Source organism: Dromiciops gliroides, chromosome 2 (genome assembly GCF_019393635.1).
Source record: "Dromiciops gliroides isolate mDroGli1 chromosome 2, mDroGli1.pri, whole genome shotgun sequence".
NCBI classification, from domain to species: domain Eukaryota; kingdom Metazoa; phylum Chordata; class Mammalia; order Microbiotheria; family Microbiotheriidae; genus Dromiciops; species Dromiciops gliroides.
This window is the reverse complement of record NC_057862.1, coordinates 632,085,612-632,105,029: the sequence shown is the minus strand read 5'-3', so window position 1 is coordinate 632,105,029 and position 19,418 is coordinate 632,085,612. Positions and strand designations below refer to the sequence as shown.

The following is a 19,418-nucleotide window of genomic DNA, read 5'->3' as shown; positions in this document are numbered from 1 at the left end:
TCTGTTCTTATGTGCATTAGGCTGTTCTGGGTTTTGATTTTTACCGCATTATTTGGGCGTGAATGGACGGGTTTATCTGGAGCTTGTGGGAGTCACAGCCTCTCCTCCACCATCTTGGCTCTGCCCCCAAGGAAGGTGAAGTTGTTCTGCATAACGGCACAAGTATGAAATATTGAATTGCTTGATTTCATAGGGAGGGTTGAGGAGAGAGGGAGGAAGAAAATTTGGAACATAGAATTAGCTCAAAGACCTTAAACTCATCAGAGTTGGCTCATGGAGGGAATAACATTCACACCCAGTTGGGAGGAGTAATCTATTTAACCTTACAGGAAAGTATGAGGGGAAGAGGATAAGGAAGGAAGGGTGAAAAAAAGGGAGTGCAGAGTAGGGGAGGGGACAGTCAGAAGTAAAATACTTTTGAGGAGGAATAGTTTAAAAGAAGATGGAAAATAGAGTAAATATCATGGGAAGGGAATAGGATGGAGGGAAATAGTTATGATGACTTTGCTGGGCTAATACGAAGAAAATTCTTTGTCAATTTTAAGGTACATTATTTAGGGTATGATGAACAGGATACTATTAGAAAAACCTGGAAAGACCTACATGAACTGAAGCAGAGTGAAATGCACTGTATACAAAATAACAGCAATAGTGTAAAATGATCTGCTGGGAATCATGTGGTTATTTTCAGCAAGGCAATGGTCCAATATAACCCTGAAGGACTATGAAAATGGCAACCCATCTACAGAGAAAGAAGTGATAGTATCTGAAATAGATGGAAACACATTTTTTTTTTCTTTTCTTTTTTTTTTTTTCTTTTTTGGTGAGGCAATTGGGGTTGGGTGGCTTGCCCGGGATCATGTGGCTGGTGGGTGTTGGGTGTGTGGGGCCGGATTTGGGCTCGGGTGCTCCTGGTTCCAGAGCCGGTGCTCTGTCTGCTGCACCACCTAGCTGCCCCTGGAAACACATTTTTTAAAAAAAATGTTTTTTCTCTTTGACAATTCCTTAGTCTGAAGTTTTGGGAGTTTTTTGACTGTTTTTTTTCTCACAACCTAGCTAATGTGGGAATGTTTTCCATGACTACTCATGTATAATTTATTTTGAAATGCTTGAGTTCTAGTGGGTGGGGGTAGGAATAGAGGAGGAAGAGAAGTTGGAACAATTTTTTTTTTAAATTGATGTTAAAATTTGTTTTTACATATATTTTGGAAAATAAAATTCTATTCTAAGAGTGAAAAAAAAAAAGAATCATTGGTCTAAGAAATTTGACAGGTATAAGTGCTAGGTCTCCTTCTAAATAGCTGTGTGACCTTAGCCAATGCCTTTCCTTTCCTAGGCCTCAGTTGCCTCCTTTGTAAAATGATGGAATTGAACTCGATGCCCCTTCAGGTTCCTCCAAACTGTAATATTTCATACTTTTATTTATTTGTCTGTTTATTTATTTACTTATTTTTTGGGCAGGGCAATTAGGGTTAAGTGACTTGCCCAGGGTCACACAGCTAGTAAGTGTCAAGTGTCTGAGGCTGGATTTGAACTCAGGTTATCCTGAATCCAGGGCCAGTGCTCTATCCACTGTTCCACCTAGCTGCCCCCAATATTTCATATTTTTAACCTTTAAATAACAGAATTTCCCAACATATCATGTAATATGAATATGATCACAGTTTCATTAATGGAGAGTTCATGTGATTTATAATTTTATTACTTACCATGTTTCAATTATAGATTGATTTAAACAGAAGACTATAAAGAAAAGACTAGTTATCCAGAGAGCATTTATTAAGTGATTACTATGGCTTGGGCATTCAGCTCAATACTTGGAAACCAAAGAAAGAGAAAAATGCAAACTGTTTCCCCAAAGTGTTCTCATTTGAATGGGAAGGTCAATATGCAAACATTTATGTATATACAAGAGGTATCAGTGCAAAATAAAAGCCATCTCAGAAACACTAAACGTTCACAGTGGGAGAAGGTGGGAGAAATTTAGAAAAGTCCTATTATAGAAAGTCAGATTTGAGTTAAGACTTGAAAAAAAGAAGAAAACAAGGAGGCTGACACCACTGCTGTCATCTACTGTTTCCTATGATTCCCTTAAAAACATTATATTTGTTCACATTTTAAATAATTAAAAGTTAACTGATAACACCAAATATTTCCATTTGACCTTTCTATAGTGCATCATGGGTACTGTACAGTGGGCTGAACATTCTTTATCAAATTTGATCCTAACACCAACCCTCTGATGCTAGTCTTGAAAATCTTCTCACTTCTGTTTTACAAATGAAGAAGCTGACAGTCAGAGAAGTGTGGATATGTGATGGGACCCAGGGAAGGTTGAAGAGGAGAAATCAAGTATCTTCTTTGTTATGTGCATTTTTTTTCCCAGTAGAAGGGCAAAGGAGCTGGATTTTCTAGCAGCCATTCAAAACCCAGCTGCACTCCAGGAACATAAATATCATTTAAAAAGGGAAACAATCATAAAACTTTTTGGAAATATACCTATCCAAAAATGTTTATGGAATCAAGCATAACAATATAAAGTATGCCTTTCTTAATAACACAAGGTCATTATTAAGGCCGTAAGTGCAATTCAATTCCACAAATAATTAGGCAGTGTCTATAATAGGCCAAACACTATGATTAGTGCTGGGCCTACAACAAAGAAATAAAACACAATTGCTGCCTTCAACAATATTATATATGTATATGTATGAATGTACACATGCATGTGGATACATATACACATATATGTGCACATAAATACATGAGTGTTTGTATGTGTATATGTATTGGGATATAGCTACAATATATACCTGTGTGTATTTATTGTTATTTATAATATTACATACATATACACACATACATACATATATTTGTATGTATCTCTTGATTGAAATATACACATTGGGAGGGGAGAACAGACAGTAGAGAATACTCAATTTTTTTTAAGCTTTTTAATGTTTTATTCACTCTTTTAGATGGACTATAAATAAGAGTTTCTGCTATGGAAAAGAATGTTATGAGCACAAACATGTGACTGGGAGTGGGTTTGCTGAAGACATCTTCGAAAGGGTAAAAGCTTAGAAAACAACGTGGAGGCTGGAATTCAGTTCTTTATATAAAGTCCCTTGTAAAAAAAAAAAAAAAAGGAAAAACAACAACAAAAAACGAAAAAAACAAAATGAAACAAAAATAAAGAAAATAAAAGGAAAGAAGGTGAGGACTAGGAGATGATTTATTGCAGCAGCATGTCAGACTCCTTGGTCTCCTCCGGAGCCTCAGGGCTCTTGGGCTTCTCTTCCTCCTCCTCTTCCTCCTCCACCACCAAAAGCTCGGGAAAACTTTTCCACCACTTTTTCGCTGATTTCTTTGCCTACTCCTGCTTTCTTTTCTCTTTTTTCCATCTCATTCCTGCATTCTTAGAATTTTGCCTTAAACTTCCGGTTATTTTCTGCATTTCGGAATCTGGATGGCCAGCAGTTCAGGCTTGGGACTCTCAGAGAGGTCAGCGTGTGTGTTCAAGACCCAGGCACTGTCACTGCCCACGTTGGGCTTCAGCTCCATCAATGGTGTTATGTAGTGGTTCGCACAGATCTTCAGGGTTTTGTCTCATGAGGAGGAGAATCGTGCCTTTCTCCTTGTGTTTCAGCAGCTTCACGTCCCCTGTACCTCGCTCTTTCCATTCCGGAAGATCGTTTTCAGAAGCCAATCGCAACAGTGTGGCTCGTACTTTAAAGAGCTTTTCTTCATCCTCTTCAAGGGTCCTCATCTCTTTTTCAGGAAGAGACACTATGGGCTCAAACTGCCGATCGTGGTTGGAGTCATCCACATTCTCAGTGGAGGTGTGCTACTCAACGAGTTTCCTTGGCAGCAGCCATCAGAGCGGGGGCGACGCGGCCGGGGTGGCTGGTCCAGGCCTGTGGTGTGGCGGCATTCCGTTCGGTCCTGTCAGTCCCTTGCCTTGGTGCTGGAGCCTCCTCGCCCCACACTTACCTCAGCTCAGCCCCGCCTCCCCAAATATATTCTTAAAAAAAAAATCAGGACAATGATATTTATTTTGTACTGAAATAATGTGATACCCTTCTTACTTATTTAGATGACTAGAATGACTTGTCCCTGAAATTAATTTCCCCAGCCTACTGTGGGATTTTTTGTTTTGTTTTTCGTTCGTGTCCATTTTTTAGTTTCTTCCATCTTAATATGATAGATGGACCTTCTTGTATCCACCTCCATATCTCTTGCTCATCCCAACTTTCTTGTGCCTTTTTGTTGTAGACCAGGAAAGCAGATCCAAGTGTGTCAGGAATCTATCCCAAATAACGTTAAAGGAACCTTGAATGATGGAGCTTAGATTTCTCCTTCTTAGTCCTAGTGGTTAGATGTTGAAAAAAAGCAGATTTGTTCTTAAAAAATAAACACAATTCATACATAAAGGAGACCAAAAAAAGCTTCCTAGCAAGGTCGTAAGTTGGCCTTTGATAGAGGCTTACAAGCACTGGTAGGAAAAACACTTATAGGTGTTGCTGTATAAGGGATTAACATTTAGATAGGTGACTTATTAGAAGACTTCTTAGTTTTCCTCTTTTTCTAAAACTCTTTCCTAGAGCAGGTATAGCTCTATTGTGAATAAAGTGCATAGATTTAGAATGTAAGTTCTATGATGGCTGACACTGTCATGTTCAACCTTTGAATCTCCGGTGTTTAGTATAGAACCTTGACCTATTAGGAGCTTACTAATCAACTTATGAAGTGTTAAATCTCTTTGGGTTGTTCAGAAAACTTGTTGACCCTACAGACTCCTAAAAAATTTGATCTGAAAGAGAATTTAGGGATCTAAAAGCCCTATGCCCTTTCACTCTAACAGCTCTAAAATAAGGGGTAAGACTATAATGATGCTCACTTACAACTGTAATGATCTTATGATCCAGGATTTATGATAAAATAATTAATGGAGTTAGAATTTCAACCCAAATCTACTGTATCCTAGCATAGTGCTCTTTTCTCTTTGTCATATCAATTCTAATATCCTGGCTGTTTCCCAAATAAAAGAGCATATCAGGGTAGTGGCCTTTTCTAACCTCTGCATCCCTACATCTCTTGAGCAAATAGGCAAACTATAGCAGAGAGAGATTGAATGATTTCCCCAAGGTTACAATGAAGGCCAATGATCAAGGGGAGGGAAATCAACCATTTTGGAGAAAAATGGTAATACCCTGATCAAATATTGAAATACCCCTGTGTATTTTTTGAAATGCATACTAGAATTTTACAGGATAGATAGCAAACATTAATAAATTCATGACCCTCTGATTGATGTGATAGTTCACGATACTATTTGGAGATGTACCTACACTGAGAGTCTTATTATTCTAGAGATGCTGATCAGCTTTATTTTTTTAAGTGCTGCAACTAAGGCATTTTCATTAACCTGAATTGCTTTCACCCCCATTTGGCTCTGGTTAAGGTCAATAGACTTTGGTTTCAACAACCCAATAATGTGCTCATTTTTTTACATGAAATTAAAAAAAATACAATTTGAATTTGCCATCGATCTGATATGTATGTGTGTATACACACTTTCTCTCTCTGTCTCTCATATATATACATACATATATGTATATATATTTATATGTTTGTGTGTATAGGTCCACTTGTATATATAAATTTGTGTGAACATTTATATATTTGTATGTGTATGCATACCTTCAATCTTATATAAAATTCCATGAAAATGTATTCTCTAAAACTATTTTCTATCAGTTTCAGGGAACACTTTATTCCATTATGTTAAAATTTGCTGAATATATCCATGTTTAAAAAATATAGACTCTTTATGATAATAATGGCGTTCAATCAATCAGAAAACATTTATGAAATGTCTACCATGTTCCTGGAACTTTGTGAACAGGATATAATTACAAATAATGAAAAAATTACTCCTTTCCATAAGCTTATATTTTAATAGGGAATAGCAAACACAAACACACGCATATTTACAAATAAACATATATACATACATGTACTACATATACATGCATATGTATATACTCATGTATATAGGTGCACATATACTTATACATGGGGGCTAAGTCTATGCATCTTGAATGAAAAGAGGAATTGTTTGAAACAGAAGTGAAGAGGAAGTATATTCCAGGTATGAGGAGAAGATATGCAAATGCATGGGCTTGATAGATGATGGTGTGTATTGCATAGAGAAGAGAAAGAAGTGATCTAGTCCTCATTCTGATACTGGTTTGCTCTACCCTGTTTGTCAAATTACTTCCTTTCTCTTGGAATTAGGTTGTAAGCTTCCTGCTAAAATGAGACAGTGGGTCTCCCATGATCTCTGAGCTTTTCCCCATTATTCTTAACCCTTTATGTCTTATGTTCTATCAGTCTATGTTCTTAGGTCCTTCCAGCTCTAGCATACAATGTTCAAACATTCATTTCAACTCTTTGACTCATAGGAAATATAAAGTGTGAGTGGTATATGACTAAAGTCTTTGTGAAAAGCCACAGTTTTATGTATTTAATTTATTTTACTGCCTAAAACCTATAAGAAGCAATTCATCAATCAAAGTATGACTATGTACATATTGAATGTCTATCCTATTATTCAACAAGTACTTATTAAGCCCCTACTATGTCGCAGACACTGTACTTTGTGTCAGTTAGGTCAAATGAATTGTCCATGCTCACATAGCTTGTATGAGATTCACATTTAGGGTATTCTGACTTCCAGTATTATTTCCACTATGCCACACATATAGTATTATCTAGAGCAGAAAAAAAATGTATAAGGCTTAAGTTCTGATAGAGAAAATGCCCCAGTGACTATATTGGTTTAAAGATATGATAATCTTAAAATTATAGAATTGGAATGTACTTCAGAAGCCATTTAATCCTACCCCTAATTGAGTGAAAATCTCTTCTAAAATATCCCTCTCAATTTATCATTTAGATAGTGTAAGAAGGAAATATAGGTATAGTATAGGTACAGATGTAGAAACCAAGACAGAAACAGAGCTGGACTTGGAGTCAGGAAGACTTGAATTCAAATCTTTTCTTGTTTTTTTTTTTTACTAGAATTGAGTCACTTAACCTATTTTATCTCATTTTTTTTCATCTGTAAATATAAGAAAAGCATTTACTTCCCAAGGTGATTGTGATGATGAAATAAGATAATATCTGTAAACCACTTTGAAAATCTTAAAGTGTTATATGAATATTGTTTTTTTGTTTGTTTGTTTTGGTTTTTTTGGGGTTTTTTTTGCAGGGCAATGAGGGTTAAATGACTTACCCAGGGTCAGACAGCTAGTAAGTGTCAAGTGTCTGAGGGCCAGATTTGAACTCAGGTCCTCCTGAATCCAGGGCTGGTGCTTTATCCACTGTGCCACCTAGCTGCCCCCCTATATGAATATTGGGTAGCTATTATTAGAGGCAGAGATATAGAGACAGAGATAGAGATAAAGAGACAGAGAAGGAGAGAGGGAGAGACAGAGGCAGAGTGAGTCTCTGTGTGTGTGTGTGTGTGTGTGAGAGAGAGAGACAGAGAGAGACAGAGACAGAGAGAGAAATGACTTTAGAAAATATCAACTTCTCCCTCCTATACACATAAACCTCATATGATGAATGTTTTTATTTGTCCTGGGGTGACAGAGTCAGAAATGGGAAATTCACCATTCACTATCTAGTTCAAATTTTAGACATCTCTCATTGTTAGATTTTTTTACTCCATATAAGTTGTTGTTGTTATCACTATCATTATCACTATTTTTATTGGTGGTGTTGGTAATGGTGGTGGTAGTGGTGGTGGTAGTAATGGTGCTAGTGGTGGTGGTGGTGGTGGTAGTAGTAGTAGTAGCATATTCCTTTAATTTCCTCTTATGGACCCTAGTTTTACCTTCTGCAACCAAAAAGAAAATATCTAATCCTTTTTCCACATGAATACATTCACATCCTTGAAAACAAAAATCATTTTCTCAGTAGGTCTTTGCTGGGTTAAGCTTGCAAAAATTTTTCAAGAATTTCTCATATGTGAAAATTTCAGATTTCCTCACAAACTTAGATAGCTTCCTTTCTTTTCAGAATCATGAAATGACAGCATATTAAAGACAGATAATATCTTCTGGTTGATGTAGACTGACTCCATCATTTTATGGATGAAGAAATTGAGCCCTAGAATGGTGAGATGATTTTGATAAGACCATTCAGGTAGAAATAGCTGGATGGCTCCTTAGAGTCCATATAATTCAACTCCCCTCATTTTATATGTGAGGAGATGTAGGTCTATAGTGGTCATTCTCTGACTAAAATTCAGAGCATTTTCCTGCTGTACCATGTTGCTTCTCAAAAAAAAAATAATAATATTGGGGGCAGCTAGGTGGCCCTGGATTAAGGAGGACCTGAGATCAAATCCCACCTCAGACACTCGACACTTACTAGCTGTGTGACCCTGGGCAAGTCACTTAACCCTCATTGCCCCACTAAAACAAAAACAAACAAAAAAAAAAAACCAAACAAAACCCAATAATATTTCAGATGGAAGGAACAAACTTATGACCTTCCCATCAAGTGATTGATATATTGTTAGATGTTCTTGATTCCAGATGATTGCTTAATTCATGTCCAAATCACCCAAAAATATGACACACAAACTTGAGCATTATACTTCCTATGTGCTTCAACCAAGGTAGAAGACAGCAGAAGGTTGCATTAACATCTGCCTTAGTGTGATGAAGTAAAACATGTGCTGCTCTGAAATTTTTGGAGATGTATTCTTTTGATCCTGATTTTGTATGAGTGACCTTGGGCCGGTCATTTCCCATCTGTGTTTCAGATTGTTATCTGTGAAATTATGAGTTTGCACTTGAAGATCTAATTTTCCTTTGGATGCTAAACAAAGAAACAACTAGATTTAATCATAGAAAAAGGAACTATTTAGCTCCAATTAAGTCGTAGGTAGGAACCTCAATTGGAAAGATATTACTACCTCCCTCCACATTCCCCTCTTAATACTAATAAGATCAATCACAAAAGAAATCATCTCAGTAAATAAGGTATTTCTCTGCCTATTTTCATAACAAAAAATAGAAAAGTGTGAAAATTAGTATGAGAAATGCTAGTTATGGTCATTAAACAAGAACATAAAATAGAAGGAACTTAAGAATAGGCAATGAGAAAACAAACTTTGCAGATGATACGATGGGATATTTAAAGAACCCTAGAGAATCAATTAAAAAAAAAAACTAGTTGAAATGATTAAGAACTTAGCAAAGGTGCAGGTTATAAAATAAACTCAGATAATTCATGAGCATTTCTACATATTACCAACAATGTTCATCAGCAAGAGGTAGAACGTAGGACAAACCACATACTATGTCACGAAACAATAAACATTTATAATTATTCAAAGGGCAATGAAGAAGCATATGGTGACCATTAGCAGGTTTTAAACCATTAGACAAACATAGGTAGGTTAATCATGTGGTAAAAGCGAGAGAGGACCAACCCTCATGGCCCACTGGTATTCTTGTGATATTAAGGGAGAGTGAGAAAGATCACAGGTGAGTTAGGTCCCCGTGGAAAATATGGCATTCTTGCTTTCCTTCACAGCAGGACATTGATTGTGCAGGTATAGATGGGCTGCTGCTATTCTCTATCTGTCTGTCTTTCTTTCTTTTCTCTCTCTCTCTCTTTCTTTTTTGCTTTTTCTAATTTTTTGGGGGGCAATGAGGGTTAAGTGACTTGCCCAGGGTTACACAGCTAGCAAGTGTCAACTGTTTGAGGCTGGTTTTGAACTCAAGTTCTCCTGAATCCATGGCTGGTACTTCATCCACTGTGCCACCTAACTGTCCCACCATTGTCTTTCAAGAAAATATCAACATTGACAAGATACACAATCCATTTGATCATTTGAATAAGATTTACAAAAGAATTTCCTCATGACATCCTTGTTAATCATGTAGTATCGTAAAAATGGGGCAACAGACCTTGATCCAGGAAGATTCATCTTCAGGAGTTCAGATCTTGTTTTAGACATTTACTAGCTGTGTGACTTTGGATAAATCATTTGACCATTTTTTGTCTCAGTTTTCTTATCTGTAAAATGAGCCAAAGAAGAAAATGTCAAACCACACCAATATCTTTACCAAGGGAAAATCAAATGGGGTCACAAAGAGTTAGACACAATTGAAACAATGACTGAACAAAAATAACAAAAATAATTATGTCCAGTTTATAGACGACAAAGTCAAATCTCTGAGAATTTAAAGGCCTTGCTCATGCCCTTACAGACAGACACATGACAGAGCATGGAGTCAAGCCACTGTCTTTTCTACTGCATAATGAAGAGAATAAGATGGTCAGCTCTAATGATCCATTGGTCTGGGCCCTCACTGCAACAAATAATAAAGAATCCAAATAAATGAATAGATGTTATTTACAAATGTCTTAAATTACAAACATTCTATAATGTTTGATTTTAAATCATATAATAATTAAACAAGGACAGTCAATTTCTGAGAAGTTCAATGAAAAATCTGGTATTATAATTCAGGCAAATCCTACCTCATACTTTAATTCCAAAATTAGATTTATTCAGTGCCTTCTTTATACATAGTCTTCCATTGAAGAACAGGAATAAAAATATGAAAAATGATGCTAGTTGACTTGAGTTCACCATTTAGTAAGAAAAAGAGACATATACACAGCTATATCACATCAGTAACACATTCCTTCTTTAATGCTATCAAAAGTAGACATTGTTAGGTGCTATCCACATCTTAGACTCAGATAAATAGGAAAAGTAAGGTTAGCTCCAGGTAATAGGACTCAAATTATACTGGCATGCTCAATGAATTAAATAAGGACAAGTTAGCAATGAGCAATAACCACCCACCTACTCAATGTGTTCAGGGCAAGATTATGTAAGAACAAGGCAGGACTTGAGTGGATGAATTCCTCTTGTGATTTTCTTGAGCCACCCTTAGTTTTCCTAGAAATCAGTTTCTGATTGACTAGAGTATTATAGGTTTCCAGTTGAGCTAATCTGAATTGTCAACTGATTTGAGGGTAGAGATGATTTTCATCTCAAGAGTTTTAGTTACCAAAACAATAAGGTCTTACTAGGTTAGGGAAGGGGTTACTTATATCTTAATACACTTTTAAACATATTCTACATTATCAACATTTATCCCATCACTATTTTCAGTTTGGACAAACAAGAAAATAAGTTAATTTGAGCTTACTTCATTGCATTCCATCTTTAATTATATTAAAATAAAACTTTGCAGGTTGGTGTGGATGAGAGCTGCCATCAAACAAATCTTTTTTATTCAAAAAGGCTAGTACCTGGCATGGCGTTGTCCGCATCTTAGACTCAGATAAAAAGGAAGTGTAGGGTTAGCCCCAAATACCAGAATTCAAATTATACGTGTATGTTGATTGAACTAGTTGAAAAAAGACCTACATGAAAATATATTCTAATTTTGCTTTCATGAGAGTATACATCATCTCAGACTTCATTTTCATATTTTTCTCCTTAGATCCTGCTGTATTCTCATGGCTGACCTATATTTAACCTCTTCCGTACCTGCTTGTAACCTATGTTCATTGTCTGAGAGCTGATCCCTTTGTCCTACATGACCTGCATGCATATTTTGTTATCTTGTTTATTGATAGATTATTGCCATAAAAATCCATCTAGGGCAGCTAGGTGGTTCTGTGGATAAATCACTGGTTCTGGATTCAGGAGGACCAGAGGTCAAATCTGGTCTCAGATACCTGACACTTACTTGCTCTGTGACTGTGGCCAAGTCTCTTAACTGTCATTGCCTTGCAAAAAGGAAACAAACAAAGAAAAAACCTACATCTAGCCCAGGTCATCTTGAAATGGAAAGACCAATAGATCTGGAATCTAAGGACCTAGAATAAAATGTTAATTAAAACATTTAATAGCCTCCCTGAGGTTCAGCTTCCTCATGCATAAAATTGAGTTAATGTTATATGCATCATCTGCTTTATAGGGCCTCAGTAAGCAAAATTCCTTGTAAATCTCTATTTGTTACTTAAATGTTGGTTATGTTTTGATTGACAAGTAGACTGGTAGTAGAGACAGATGTTCAGCAAGGATCAGGAAGAAATGGGTTCAGGTTCTGACAAATACTAATTGTCCATCAATAAGTCTTGTAACCTCTCAGTGCTCCCAAACAATTCTTTTTTTTTTTTTTTTTTTTTTTTTTTTTAGTGAGGCAATTGGGGTTAAGTGACTTGCCCAGGGTCACATAGCTAGTAAGTGTTAAGTGTCTGAGGCCGGATTTGAACTCAGGTACTTCTGACTCCAGGGCTGGTGCTCTATCCACTGCACCACCTAGCTGCCCCCCAAACAATTCTTTAAGACTAAAATTTAGAGATGAGAAGTTGAAATGCATTCATAAAGGGATTTCCTCACCAGGAAGCTTCCTAGGCTGATGAAATCACAGGTCAGAAGAAAGAAAAAAAAAACAAACCAGTTATTAGAACCACATGAGTGATCATGATCTGAACTATTTTGGTTTCCATTAGTATATATCCTCCCTTTACATATAAAGATAATAGATTGTCCACAGAGAAATAAGTGATTATTATTTATCAATCTAAGAAATATATTTTCCCCTAGTGGCTTTGATGGTGAGGCTTGCTATACTTAACCAGTTTGTTTTGCCAATGACCAACACATAGTTCTTCACTACACATATATCAAGTGACCTTCTGGACCTTGATGTCTCCAGCACTAAAGGTTTTGAGAACCCAGAGTCAGGTATCATAGGCTGTTTGTTGTCTCATTGCTCTTTTGTTATTATGGTCCATACCTTGAAGAGGCAGCTAGGTGGCATAGTAGTTAGATCACTGGCCCTGGAGTCAAGAGAACCTGAATTCAAATCTCACATCAGACATTTACTAGCTGTGTAACCCTGGGCAAGTCACTAAACCCCATTTGCCCTAACCATCTGGGGCCATCTCTAGTCATCGTGATATATGTCTTTCCACTGGACCTGGATGACTCCGGAGGAGAAAGTGAAGTTGTTGACCTTACACAACCCTCCCTCACTTACATACAATTCAGTGTAAGCCATGCCATCACCCCTAGTCACAGTCCTCTTTGAGAATGGACAACCACCACCACCACATTTTAAAGGGCTTTTATTTATACCCTTTGTATGCATTTACCCCTTGCCCCACTTTGAAGCAGTGATGGAAGACATAGTGTAATGGGCTTATAATAGAAATGCCTCTAATATTTCCAGTGTCTCTCTTCCCCTTGAAGTGAACTACAGATGAGAGTAACATGCCCTAATTCACATTCCTCCTTGGGTGAACTACAAAGTCTCTGACGTTTCCCTGGCTTATGTATCTCTGCAGGTTCCCAGGTTAAAAATTGCAATTCACACATCAATAATGCATGCCAATGACTTGACATAGGAGTGCATTAGGGCTGCAATCACCCACCCTTTCCAACAAGTTTCCCATGGCATCATCGTTTTCTCGAAATACTCTTCAAGTTTTGTGTGGCTCATCGTATATTTCATTTGTTAGCGTTTTTCCAACTCTGCCACTCACAGAAGTTCACTTTGTATTTGTGCTGATTTTGCAGTGCGTCCAGACTTAATTGGCCTTAATCCACATGCAAAGATGCTTTTTTATTGGCTTATTGCCAAGGAGGGTGATGTTCTTGTGTCTGGCATCCAACATTACTTGTTATTTCCATTAACAGGATTCAGTGTTACTGAAAATCTCAGAAAAATACATCAACTTGAAAGTTAAGGACTGAGAAGGTTCTTCAATACATGGTCTCCATCCTACTTGGGGAGTGAGTGCGAAACATGGTAGAAGGAAGAATCAGTTAAGTTCCTTAATTCTAAAAGCTTTTTTTTTTAATTATTGCTAATAGGGAATCATATGCTCTTAGATTTGTAAATTACCAGCAGAGCAACTGTCTTATTAAACAGAAATCCCTATTACATTATCTCTTTCATTATTATCCTGTTTCTATTTCTCATAACTAATGACAAGGGATTCATTATCTTTTGGAGCAGATTCTTCCATTATGAAACAGTTCTACTTATATTTATTAGACCAAAATATAGGTCCGTGTGACTTTTAGCCGCTGATTCCATTTCTGCTCTTTAGAGCCAAACAGCACAAATACATTCCTTCAAAACTTCAAAACCTTGAAGACTTAAAGATAGCCTTTCTAGGTCTTCTCCAAAATAAATATTACTAGTTTTTCCTCATCCTCGCAAAACTTCTCTGGATAAACTCTAGTTTTTCAAAGTCTCTCTAAAAATGTGCCACCCAAAATTAAAAACGATATTTCAGTTATGGTTTGATAAAAAAGTATTCTCTTCATTTTACATGCTAGAATTCTTTGTAAGGGAAGCAATGAGATTTAATGCTACTGAGGATGTGATATAAAAAGGTTCATATAATCTAGGATTCTATGTACTCATTGAAAATCATAGGTCATAATCCTATCATACATTTATTCACTTTACCAGTCAGTAAGAGGACACACTAGTTATAAATAAATAAATAAATAAATAAATAAATAAATAAATAAATAAATAAATAAGTGAGTAAATAAATAAATAAATGAATGAATGAATGAATGAATGAATAAATAAATAAATAAATAAATAAAAGATTCCCTCAAACAACATTAAAGTGCTAAAGAAAAACAACAATAAAAACTCAAGCTACACACTTATTCCATAGGTTAGCATACCAATAGGAAGTGAGAGTATAAATGCAGAGAACAGAGATGACTATAGTATGGTCTAGCACACATACAGGAGATGTATATTCTCAGGGAGAATATTGTATCAGGTGTTCTGTGCATCATACTCTTGCTTTTGGGTAGCTCCACTGATCTTATGTTTGATAAGTTGCTCTTTGCTACCATCTGCTGGGCTTCACCTCTTTAGGTTCATCAGGTTCCCTCTGTCTTAACTGTCTGACTATCTTTGTCTCTGTCTCTGTCTCTTTAAATGATTCTCTGTGTCTCTCTCCTTTTCTTCTCCCTTCTGTCTCCCTTCCTTTGATGAAGCACACTGAATAGAAAATCTTTATAAACACAGGTAATGTGATACTCTTTTAACCCATAGTGCCAAGAGTCATGGGTTACCATACCCAGCCAAGCAGACAAAAACAAAAAAAACAAAAAAAACATACAAACAAAACCAAACAAAACAAAGAATGCTTCAGGCTAAGATAAAGTCTATTCTTTGTTTTTGTTGTTTTCTCAGGGTGACTAAAGGTCCCCGTTCCCAAACTATGATCAGACTTAGGATCAACAAGAACCTTGTATCTCACATTTAATTCTTTTTTTTTTTTTTTTGGTGAGGCAATTGGGGTTAAGTGACTTGTCCAAGGTCACACAGTTAGTAAGTGTCAAGTGTCTGAGGCTGGATTTCAACTCAGGTCCTCCTGACTCCAGGGCTGGTTTTCTATCCACTGCACTACCTCGCTGCCACAATTTAATTCCATTTTGTGAACCTCTACCCCTAAAAAAGCAGTTTCAGGAATTCTGTTCCCTAAGACTCCCCAGAAGTTGTTAGGGAGACTGATAAGACTGTTCCCTTTGAATATAATGAAAACAAAAATAAGGATGTGGACTAAAGTTAGGTGAAACAGGAAGGGGGACCATTGCTGTCTTTTTAGGCATGTATTTTCTAACAACAACAAAAACAAAAAATCTCTCATCCTTTCAGTACTGTTTTCCACCTAAAACAAATTTCACTCTTCTCCAAACATCTATTAATGCATTATAGGAGGGTTATTTCTCTTGGCTGCCTCATCACAGTATTGACTTATACTGACCTTATAGTATTCTGAAACCAGATCTTTTATATGTGAACTAGCCAAGTCTAACTAAGTCTCCTCTATCCTGCTCTTATGCAACTTATTTTCTGACCCCAAGTGTAGGACTTGAAATTAAATTAAATAGGTATAAATGCAATGTTCTTTGCCCAACTCCTCTGTGTATTTTTTTGAATGCCAATCTTTTCCCTGAGACTTTAGGTTTCCTTTTTGGATCTTTTTCATCCACTGTTTGATAAGGATCGCTTCATTCAAACCTTTGGTAAAGATGATGAATGCAACAGTGTCAATGACAGGTTACTGAACATTTCATTAACCCCCATCCTCTATTTGTGTGTCTTGGACTCAACTGGCAGACTGGTGAAATGTATTAACCTCTTCTTAGGATAATGTTTTTAAAGGCATAAAATAAAGTGCAGGTGATTACAAAAGAAAGCAATTATATCGAAATACAGTTACCAATGTATTTTTAAATGTTCATAGACGCCCCCCCCCCCGCTAAGAATTCCTGCTGTAGGTTATGAATAATAGCTATATCTCATCTTACTGTAACATTTTATGGTTCATAAAATGCTTTCCTCTAAACAAACCTGTGATGTATGCAGTATAAATATTGTCATCACCATTTTGCAGATTAGGAATCCAAAATTCAGAGAGATTACATAATTTGCCATGGGCCACACAATTAATAATTTTTAGAAGTGGAATACATTAATCAGCACTCTGGATAGAGTAGTTGTACCAATTACTCTCCTGGTTTGAGGACCCTTAATGGTAAGTCAAAGGCATTTGTACTCAATGCTCAATCAACCAGTTCAAAATCTGTCTGTGTAGCTAACAGAGGTGTAAAGAAGGCCATCCTAAGTCTGTAAATAAAAGAGATGAAGAGCACAACAAGAAACAATAAGGGAGCAAGCCTGGGTTAGAGCACAGCTTGCATTTCTGTGTTGGCAGTTGTTTGCTTGATCCTCTGCTCTCTTAACCCTGATTTGAAAGATCCCCATGCACATTGGTTAGTTCAGACTATTTGACTGCTTGGTGTCTGTCATTCCAGATTAAATAGGTGGCTGTGGATAAATTTAGAAGTTCCTAATTAAGACTGTGGCAGCTACGCAGAGCAATGGATAGAATGCTGCTCCTCGACTTGTTTTACTGAGTTAAAAACTGGCCTTGGATACTTCCTAGTGGTGTAACCCTTGGCAAGGCACTTCATCTTGTTTGCCTCAGTTTCCTCATCTACCAAAAGAACTAGAGATGGAAATAGCAACCCACTCCAATATCTTTGCCAAGAAAACCCCAAAGGAGGTCAAAAAGAGGTGGACACTACTGAAAATGACTGAATAACAAAGTAAAACAAGATGGTTATGATCATTCAGAAAACATAAGTCCACTTTTGAACCAGTTTCCTTTAAGAGCTTGTTTCTTAACTTTTTTTTTAATCCATGAATTCTACAAGGAATTTTATGTATTTAAAATTCTTTTATTTTTGTTGCTTTTTCAAATACTGTTATAATGTTCAACTTCCACTGTTTTAACTGGCAGGACAAGAAAAGTCTTTGTAAGTGTGGAAAGTTTCCTAGGAGCAAAAATTACATAGCTGTGCCTTCAAATGGATTAGCAAACCTGACACAGCACCACATTTGCTGAAAGAAGTGGGTCATGCTGGTTTCATTTCAAATGTATGATAATATGAGACATTTTGCATTAGATTAAAGACCATCTTTTGTATTCTTGTGAATCTGTTTGAGGATTGAAGTTACCAACACTGGAAAGTTTTGCAAGTCAAAATGATCCTCCAGCAGTGCTGCAAAACATAATGTTAAAGAAGAATTTTCAATAGTTTGGGCTGAATAATTGTCAAGGCTGTGCAAGGAACATCTTGCTAGCTGGGTGGGGAATCCTGCCCTGCCCCCAACATGTCATTTCACTCATGAGCCATAGATTCCTCCTCTTTAAAATGGGAGCAATAACATTTTCAATCTCTACCTCATCATTTTGCTGTAAGAGAAATGATTTGTCAGTCTTAAAGTGTTAAGATATGTGAATTATTATTTAAATCCAATCCAATAAACATTTTATTAATACGTACAATGTGACAGGCACTATGTTAAGGCCCAGGATACAGTTAATAAAAAGAAAGAACAGGGGCAGCCAGGTGGTGCAGTAAAGCACGAGCCCTGTATTCAGGAGGACCTGAGTTCAAATCTGGCCTCAGACACTTGACACTTACTAGCTGTGTGACCCTGGGCAAGTCACTTAACTTTCATTGTCCCCCCCAAAAAATAAGAAAGAAAGAACAGTCACTGCCCTTGAGGAATTTACAATCTGAAGGGGGAGGCAATAGACAAAAGGAGGCAGGAAAACAGGGTAGAGGAAGATGCTAGAGGGTATTTTGTTCTGTGGAGTTGAAACCAGACAGAGTAGCAGATGAAAAGGGGAGTAAGCTGAGATTTGACTTACTTTCCTCTATGTGGGAAGACATTGGAAGGAGTTGGGTACTCTTGCCTCCAGTCAGAGGGGAGAAAAATCTGGAAAGGTTGGGTCCCTCAAAGCTTGAGTGAATCTCCTGGGGGTGAGTTTAGAAGTGATGAGCTTATCCTGAGGAACTGAAGGGCAACAGATGCAAAGTGCAGTGGAATCATCTATACCTTGGAATATAAAATACCCTTTGTAAATGAACTAGCAAAGAGACATGGAGAGTTTCAACTGTAAGTGGCATTAATGGGGGTAATGGTAGAATTTGTATCAGTTATAGAAGTCAACATCATGGCTTAAGAAACTGGTGAAGCCCAATCCTAGCTGCTTTACTGAGTTTATGGCTATATGGAAGCAGCATGTAGCAGGGAGATTTAATGGAACTAAAGAATAATGCCTGATGACCATATTATTAGAATGATCACAATTTGGCACATTTCCTTGTTTGGGGAGAGTGATTCAGACCCATAGAAACCTCCTGGGTTTGGGAAGAATGAGTGTGTGTGTGTGTGTGTGTGTGTGTGTGTGTGTGTGTGTGTGTGTGTGTGTGTCTTTAATGATTCACTGATCTCTAGGAAGAAGGCCAGGGGAGCTGCGTGAGGTACGTGAGATTTCCCTTCCCCAAGTTGTCTATAAGTTATGCTAGGCTTGACTTCTCCCTGTGATTGGAGAGTATAGAATGGTCCATGATAAGTAAGGTCTTCTTGACCAGGGTAAACAATTAGTAATTCTTGAGGTAGCAACTGACTGAGACTTTGCCTCATGAACCCCACAATGAGATTGAGAACACTAGATGTATTGTGGATTTCGGATAGGGCCTGGATCAGTGATTTCATTGGTACAAGAAAACACCAAATTTAAAACAAAACAAAACAACAACAAAAAACCAAAGCCACCTACCTTCGCCATTTGGCTTGGCATCTTCTCTGCAATGTACAATCTTAGAGAGTTCCCTATATTCCTTATTCTTCAGGCTTTTCTGCCTTCTTCAGAGTACCCAAAACCAGACTTGGATCTTGTACAGCTACCCTTTATGAGTCATCCTATGCCATTTGAATCTACAGCAATGTGACACAGTGGCTAGA

The 19,418-nt window shown here is 37.0% G+C and overlaps 1 pseudogene; it reads right to left on the bottom strand.

The window, feature by feature from the left end:
• Positions 1-3,235: 3,235 nt before the first annotated feature.
• On the bottom strand, positions 3,236-3,878 carry LOC122744043 (annotated as a pseudogene).
• Positions 3,879-19,418: the final 15,540 nt, after the last annotated feature.